The following is an 8,966-nucleotide window of genomic DNA, read 5'->3' as shown; positions in this document are numbered from 1 at the left end:
ACTTCATCAAAATTCATTGCCTGGTTATTCTAATCTGTATAAGAGATCAGGGGGTCACAGGGAACTCAAGGAACTGCTTCAGGGAAAGCAAAAGAAAAAAGAAGGGACAGAAACTAAGTGAAAAAGTAAACAAACTGATGAGGCAAAAAAAAGAAAGGAGCAAGGCAAAAGGCAGAAATCAAATCTCAACTTCCCACTAAACAAGGTGATTGTTAGGAAAAAATGATCATAAGCAATAGGTAACTAGAGAGCTCAGTGACTCTGTGAAAGCGCAAGGTTCCTGGGGATGTCACTGGAATATTAGTAGCCCTCATACAAACTGAGAATTATAATTCAGCCTCTTAACTGAGTGAATCCAACACAGGCCAGTTAGCAGCTTTCTCACCCTTCACAGCAGAATCTGGGCACCTGGGAAAGACATTTAAAATGAAGAGCATGCAATTCATAAGCTTGTTAAAGCTGATTTGTAGAGCAAACCTTTCACAGTACAGCAGTTTGTTTTGTTCTTGTATTTTTTAAAAAAATTATTACCCAATTTTACGTTATCTACTCAGACATTTCATTATGGGCACACGTTTCCATACAAAGAGGCTGCCTCCATCTAGATCCCAATCCATATATATTGATTAGGACACTTCTCTTAACACAGTTATATCTCCTCCTCCCCATCTATCTTGAAATCTAATCTGCTCCACAGCAGAAAGCATATAAGCTCCAACCTGACCAATAAACTTTACAGTATTCACACTGCTAGCCTTTCATCGCACCTCTGTTGAATTTTTTACTTCAGACTGCGCTGCAAATAGTAGTAGTCATGCAGGTTTGCTTTTTACTGGAGCTTCTGTTATTCGTAAACTCTACTTCTTACTCTGTCAGGAAGAATTTTGGTCCTGGACTTTGTCTGCCAGCAGGGGCTTAGCTGCCTGGTTATTGGCAAGCAGAAGCACAGGTTTACAAATTGTCTTTCTGTAAAAATTTAAGAAACCTTCAGGCCCCCTTCTCACTCTCTCAAACTTGACCTCTGAAGCAAATGCTTCTTTCTTATGATAATCACTGCAATGAGGATTTAAATCAGTAAGTTCTGGGAGGTATGAGCAAAGTAAAAAATACATTTGATATTCATAATAGAAAGAGCTCCACTGCAACATGACCAAGACCAGCTTTGCTAGATGGAGTCACAACTTCAGGGAGTCAGGAAGATTTACAGCCTAAAAACGTATTTATAAAGCAAAGTTATGTTAAAACAAAACATTTAAGAAGATCTATTGACTTCTTTCTTTTACAGATTTATTTTTCTTAAATTAGTTGTGTGGCAACTAATTTGCCATTTGTGATTAGTGAATATTAGTCTTGTAACTTCATCAGCAAATATCTGCCTGCAAAAAGACTGGCTTGCACAACATTAAAAAAAAAAAAAAAGCATTCAAACTTTTACCCCTCCAGAGGGATGGATACATAAGTCAATGTACTTCCTGCTTTATTTTATTTGGGCAAGAATGCATTCTTCAGTGCTGGAATATACAGCACAGTTGTAGAATATTTACTTGAACAAACTGTTGAAGTAGAAAGTTATATTAAAACAGTACACCTGTGATGCTATTGGAAAACTGATCCTGTAATGTTGTATGTAGAATACTTTCAAGGTGGCATAAAGACAAGTAGCAAGGACACCTATTTCAGACGGGAAAATGAAATGGATTTACAAATCAGCTACAAGTGCACTCAAAAGTCTGAAAACTTTCTCATGTATTTCCAAGACATAACAAGGAAATTGTTGACAACTTGCCTTAAATTTTAAATTATTTAATTAAGGCTTTGCTTGGGGGTAGGGGGGAAAGATGTTCTAAGTAAGAAATTGAATGTGATTAAAGCTGTAAGTTTAAGAGGTAGGAAAAAAAATCATTTCAAGTCTGAAAACCAGAATTTCCCATTTACTAAGAGGCACAAAAGTACACATTTAAACTCACACATCGTGAATTCTGTACAAGGAGAAAGTTAAGCATCCAAAGGCACTTGTATTCTGGCAGTGAGAGCAAACAAAGATATAACTGTCAGGAAAGACTAATATTTATTCCATGAGGGACTGTTAAAGCCTTAGCTGAAAAACTGCAGACTAATTATGCATGTTTGGAAAAGATTAGAGATAGAGAGAAGGACCATGAGCAAGGGAACAGTAAACTTACCTGACAAGACAGAATCCCAAGAAACCTTAGTGTGATTAATTTAGAAAAAAATAGTGCTGCTATTGGAAAAAGTAAACAAAAACTAGAAAGCTTTTATAAAGAGATTTCAACCAGAAACTTAAAACAAGTTTTCCTATAGGAAAGGAAAATATTATGTCATTTAGGATAGAGTCCTTTTCATAAACTAACCATATGGCACAACAGTATGTAACCAGTCAACTACACTGCTTACATACATTCCTAAGCAAACCATGTAAGATTGCATCAGAAAATGGTGACAATATTTTAAATGACTGTTTCATGCTAACTTTGTATTTAATTTTCACTGTTACCATCACACAAAAAGAAATATACATAAATTCACAGGTAAAAAACTCCAAGATATGCAATTTTCCAAGTCATGTCATAATTTCTTAGTAACAACTGGAAAAAAACATCACACCCACAAGAACTGCTTGAACAGTGATAGTACAAGCAGCCAGGTTTATAGATGGAAAAGAAAGAAAAAGAACAGAATTAGGCATCAAAGCAAATTCATAGGAGGCTAACATGGATTATACTAAAAAAACAACTCTCAAAGAAAACATGGTAAGGCACTGTGCAATAGGACCAGAAACGTTATAGGCCAGCATTATATGTAGCTGCAAGGATTTATTTTGGATGAAAAGGGAAAAGTTGTGGTCAGTGTGTGTAAGAAATAGATTAAGGCTTTCTGAACGTGAACAGGACATAGTCTTCAGTAGCTGATCTTAATTACATATTTCTATCTAGGTGCTTAATAAAAAGACATCTGTAAAAAAAACCTGGCTATGCTCCATAAAACAAGGTATTTTCTGTTAGCAACAGAAGTGGATGGACTGACACTGTGCTGACCTGGAATTTAGGCCTCAAAGTGGTAATTCTAGAGATCAGCAATTATGTAGGAACAAGTACATGAAGGAAGGGAAGGACTTGTACTGGCACCAAGAGTTTTTATGTTCTTATCTAAATGTGAGCACCTTTGCAAACAAGAACAGACTAGAGAAAAATAAAGTGAAGATATCCAAGCATCCCCCTTACTCCCAACACACAGAGTGTTTCTGCTGACCAGCTACACAGTGCTGCTTCAAAAAACCACAAACACTTGTACACCATTACTGAATCTCTGAAGTTGTTTCTTTTGATATGGCTCAAAATAGTTTTGGGGTTTTTTTAAGCGAGAACATTCCAAGTTGAGGTTTTCCCATTTTTCACCAGCAAGTGACATAAATGGATGATGTTGGATGTTTCTCATCCCAAAGAAATAAGCAAAAGTTTCTGCTCTGAGAACAATAATGGGAAAATGTAAGGAACTAAGAGTTTTTCGTAAAAAGCTTTGTATTCCACAGGAGGCTGATCTGCCAACAAATTTCAAGTAACATGTTTCGGGCAGCAGACAACTTTCAAGTCTTGGTTTGAGCTTTAAACACCCTAATACAGGGTGCAGTTGCAACTTCTAGAAGTTTTTTTGTATCTCTACTAAAATTATACAGCCTTTTAAGAATGTATATGTTACAGAAAAATACTCTTAAACCTTCTCAAAAACAACCCTGGCTTGTGGGACAGCACTTCTGCAGCAAAACAACTGGTATCTCAGGTTGACTTGCAGGATCAGTAGTCTATATTTCTAGAAATGAAAGGAATCAGGTTTTAGTGGTTTTGAATGACCAAGTTTTGTTGTACTGATGTGTTGAAAGGTTGCGGGGGGTTGAACTCTCGTAGTAAGACAGTATGTGACTCTGGAGGAGAGCAGATAACTACACTCTTATTTATTCCTCCAGACATACCTAGTACAGGGTTACAGATCCATTGCTGAATCCAAGGTGAAGATCTACTTTATCATTAGCTCTGCTCAGTCTGAGGAAATGCACCAAGCTCCACCTACAGTTACATCCAGTCAAGGATTAAACACTGATTTACTCCACGCAGTATGATTTCCTTTTTTTTTAAATGCAAGCATCCTAAATATTTAAGTACCTTTTTTTAAAACAGATATATTCATAACTCTATAAAATGAAGTCTGAATGAGGCAGCTCTAATCACTGCAGCTGTTTACAGACAAGTCAGTAAGACAAAAATCACCACTTTTGGCAAGACAGAGCAAAACCCAGAAATCCCAGAACAGGAAACAATACCCCTACAAGTAGCAGTAATCAGAAACTGGTGAAGAGAGTACCACATCCTAATAGCAGTGTTTGAGATAGTAATTGAAATCAGAATCTATTACAGGCTCAGAGAAAATCTGCATAACATTTGAGCAGGACTTCACATCTTGACAGTTTTGAGGAACTAGAGCCACTTGCAATAAATTATTAACTAAATATTAATAGCATGGATTCTTTCTCATCTCAAATCACCAGAGATTTTTAAGGTAATTTCATAGTCCATTAACTTCACTGGAGCTTCAACAGAGGAAGCTAACAATGGCTTGAATTTCCAGCAAGACTCCTGGAACATAGTTTAGAGGTGTCAGTCATAGCAGGAGTTTCAGTAGAGACAGAAATAAAAGAAATGGTTATACAAATGTTTCTGGAGGAATATATACAATCCAACCCCCAGTTGTGTTTCTGCATTAAGACTCTACTTCTCAGAAAGATATCAGCTTCAGAATGCTGCTGTTAATCAGAATTCATCTACAACATATAGAAGCTGCTTTGAAAACCTTAAACTAAACATGAGATCTAAGCTGCTAACCAGGATGCAGAAAGACATTATTCTAACCCTCCTCTTCCTACTGTTTCAGGAAAACCTCCTCCTGTTCTCATCAAGTAAGTTTTATGGAACTGAACTGTGCACCCAATGCTCCCCCTGACCCTGGCAGAACTCGTGCTCCATTCCACCACTCCCACCCAGAGAAGCACCAAAAGGGGAGCTTTCACTCTTCCAGCCTTCTGCCCTGCGCATTTAGATGCTGTCCCATTCCCAAAACAACTCCCTAAATAGTTTCTAAACATTCCCAACTTTTCTAACACTCAGATCATCCCTCTTCTGTCTAAAAATATAGCTTGCCATGATTATCTTCCTATGCCATCTCTGTCACCAGCTCTACTAAATCCTCTCATCTACTTACTTTTTTTTTCCCCCTGTGCAATAAAAATCTAGTCCTCATCTTCAATGCTCTGCATATTACTATCATCTCTCAGGTATGTCTTCTCCTCTACCGAATGACTCGTTTTAATAGCTTCTACCATACTCAGAGGCTCTGCAAGTAGCATATACAACCATTATATTAGCTAATCAGCATATAGACAGGACTAACACATTGCCAAGATGAAAAGTTACGTACTTACCCCCTTGATGTAGGCACATCACATGTCTCTGCTGGCTTGGCACTCATGAGACACATGGAGCAAGGCTGCCTCCCATCACTCCTTGGAACAGGCTGATATTCAGTATTTTTTAATAGCGATCTTCTAATTTGCAAAAAAAAAAAAAATAAATCTTTCCCCTCATGCCTCGAATTGAACTTATCTCTGTGAATTGCCATTACTATCTTGTAAAAAACTAAAAAAAGTTATTGTTTTATTACATGGCTTTATGACATGTACACTCAGTTCAACAACTTTTTCAGCAAAGCTAAGCAAGGGACTTGCATCTGTGCTTCATAACTGAGCCTTGGACAGCTGAACACTGGACAAGGGTTTGCACCTACTTACATGTGCTTTTCAACTGCCCATCTCTGCTTTGCTCATGTCATCAGCCCTCAAGCATTTCCACCTTTCCCTCCAACATCTCCCTTACATTTAGGGCATGTTCCCTTCTAAATCCTTACCACCACTACCACTCCCTTCAAACAGATCATTTCCCGTGGATACTCTACCAGAGCAAACTAGCTTCAGCTACAGATGGGTTTTTTCTTCTTGACCGAGAACCAGCAACTTGCAAATTCACAGTTGATCTACAAAGATTTTTACATAAACTCATACTGTGAAGACTACGCAGTACTCCTCAAAATGCTAACCGTAATCCAAGGTCTTAAACAACTAGCTGTTCAGCTCTGGAGCTTGCTTTTTATTGGGAATTTGGCTGAGGATGTTCTAAGCCCACACTACCAGACTGAGACACACTGTCCTCTCTGCTACTATTTGCTATCCTTGTTTAGGGAACAATCCAAGCCTACTTGAAAACGGAATGAAACTATAAAACTTCAAATGGACGTCTTGTGGTCTGCACCTAAATGCACCCCTCACTCAATACCACAAATCTTGTGAAAACATTCCCCACACTACAGGGAAAATGCAAGCTCTCCCATTTAGCTGTTCATCGCATTGTGTTAGCCCATACCACCACCAAAAGTCTCCTCAATAAAAACACACTTCCATGTCTATTCATCACAAAAGTATTATAGCCCAGTACTTATTTCAAAAGCTTAAAACTATACCCCCAATGAATCCATCTGATGTCCTCTGAAACTAACCCCTCAAAAAAACAATAAAAGAATCCTGCCAGGAAGAAATCTCACTTAATTTATCCTTTTTTTTTTTCCCCATCCCAAAGCATAGGAATTCCGTAGCAGATGCACTGTTACAAACAGTTGCTAAGAGGGTTCACTCCCTTCTACTCACTGTTTTCCAGGTTTATACTCTGATTTCAGTTGAGCAAGACTACACATCTGACACTTTTTCCTGCTCCATTCAAATTTTCAGAGTCTCTGTTCAGTTGAATGTGTCCTTTCACGCTCCTGTCTTCATCCACATGCAAGTTCCTGGCATCATCTTATTGTAACTTAATGGTTTAGAACCTTCCAGCTGAGAGTAAAGTAAGTTTCTTGAAGCTGATCAAAGTCAAAAAAGTAGTGATTCGCAACAAAGATATTAAAAAGAAACTTTTTAAAAGAAGCATTTTTCCTCAAAGAACACAATAGCTCTGATAAATATTCTCACTTCAGGAAAATAAGCATGGTTATCTTTTCTGTTCTCCAGTAAAATCATTAGCCAGAAATTTCTCTGATCAGATTTACCATGCAATTCTACTAATATAAGATGGCAATAAGCAGGCAAGTTGGGAGGACAGCAGGGCTGCTTGCTCCACAGCAGTGCTAGTTTTCACTGGTTTGATGTATTCAGTTACAGCCTGGACTGCCAATTGACCTGATTCAATAGAACAATTTGTTTTGTTAGTTAAATAAAAGTTGATGCTCTGACAGATTAAAAAAAAAAATGGGCAAAATCTTGATTCTGCTTAAGTTAATAAAGGTTTTTCCATTCCCTGCAGCTAGGCCTTCTCACAAGATTATCTGGCTCTGAGAAAACTGTTGTGTCAAAAGTGTACAAATAATAGTTACTATTAGGGACAGTACTAGAGCTGTCTCAAGTACTTTGGTTTATGTTTAATCTAACCACAGCCACATAAATCTGCACTAAAACAACTACCACTTCTCTCCTACCAAGAGACTGGAATTTTTTTTCCCCCTCTTTCACCTCATTCTGCACAGGCCTTTAAATCACATCTCTCAGGATTATAGTAACAGCTGGCACCTGTAAAAGGACCAGAATTTAATCACTGAAGAAGCACATATAAGCTTATATGAATCTTTAAACAGAGAATCAAAGAATTAAGTTTATAGCAGATACTCCCAGTGCAAAACAGCACCAGCAATGCCAAAACCGAATTTTCGTGAAAAAACCTAACACAATACGACAATAGTTACTCCTTGAGATAACATTTTATGAAACCATAGAAGAAACAGGCAAGATGAAACAAAAACATAAGACTTTGAAGTTTTTGCTAAATACTTGTTAAAATCTGTCATTGAAATTAGCGGTGCAAATAAATAAGAAGGATAAAATAAATTGGTTTTCAGTCACAGAATCTGTCAAAAGCCATAGTTTTCATCATTATTATTGTAGTTTTCCTCAGTTGGTGTAATGTTTATCTGGTTAAACAGCCACTAATCCCTATCCTCTAGGGCAGAATACTTTTTGTAAAATAACCCTGTCTAGAAAGATGAAAGACAAGCTAACACGTAAGTGGTCTCCAAAGGAAGACACAGTTGTAGTTGCAGGCAAAAACTGTTGTTGTTGCTTACAGCAAAGGTAATGCACAGGGCCATGTCTGCATGATTGTCTAAAGTGGAACCTGACCTCACTCATGCTGTTTTGTGCAGACCTAGCTCTCCAAAACAGTTATCTCAATTCCTGGCTGTCAGGACAAGTCAGGAATCTTCCCCTATCATTGCATGGGAGTATATCATATAAAATATACATTAACTATATGTAAATAAAGAATATGTCACAAACCAGCTTCAGAATGCCTTATCCAATGGAAATTTGTAAACATTACAGAAGGATCAGATTACTTCCAATTTATAAAAGGCTAATTGAGACTAAGTTTTCATTTACAATGCAAATGTAAAAGCAAATGTAAAAAAATCTTAAAATTTACTGCCAAGGGTCCCTTAGGTGAGGCAAGGGATAACAGAAGAGAGCACTGACATTTCGTAGGCTATTAAAGGAAACCAACCTAACCTCAGCTGGAGTTGCAAATTATGTATTTCCAAGTCTCACTTACGGGATCAGTTCACAGCATACCATACCAGATCACAGTTTTCCCCTAGTCCTACTAGGAGAAGCATCCTTTTACAAGTTTTCAGTTTGACCCACTGAGAGCAAAAATGTTTAGAATTTATATGAATTTCAACCTCGTAGTTTACTGTGAAGCCTAACAATAGCATAACACCGGCCCTGTAGGCCAATTTGAAGATGTAGAGACAGAAAAAATTGTGCATGTTGTCAGAGAAGTGTTTGGCCAAAAGACTGTGCATTC

This window comes from Falco cherrug, chromosome 1 (genome assembly GCF_023634085.1).
Source record: "Falco cherrug isolate bFalChe1 chromosome 1, bFalChe1.pri, whole genome shotgun sequence".
Classification (NCBI taxonomy): Eukaryota; Metazoa; Chordata; class Aves; order Falconiformes; family Falconidae; genus Falco; species Falco cherrug.
The sequence above is the reverse complement of the archived record's forward strand: the minus strand, read 5'-3'. Positions refer to the sequence as shown.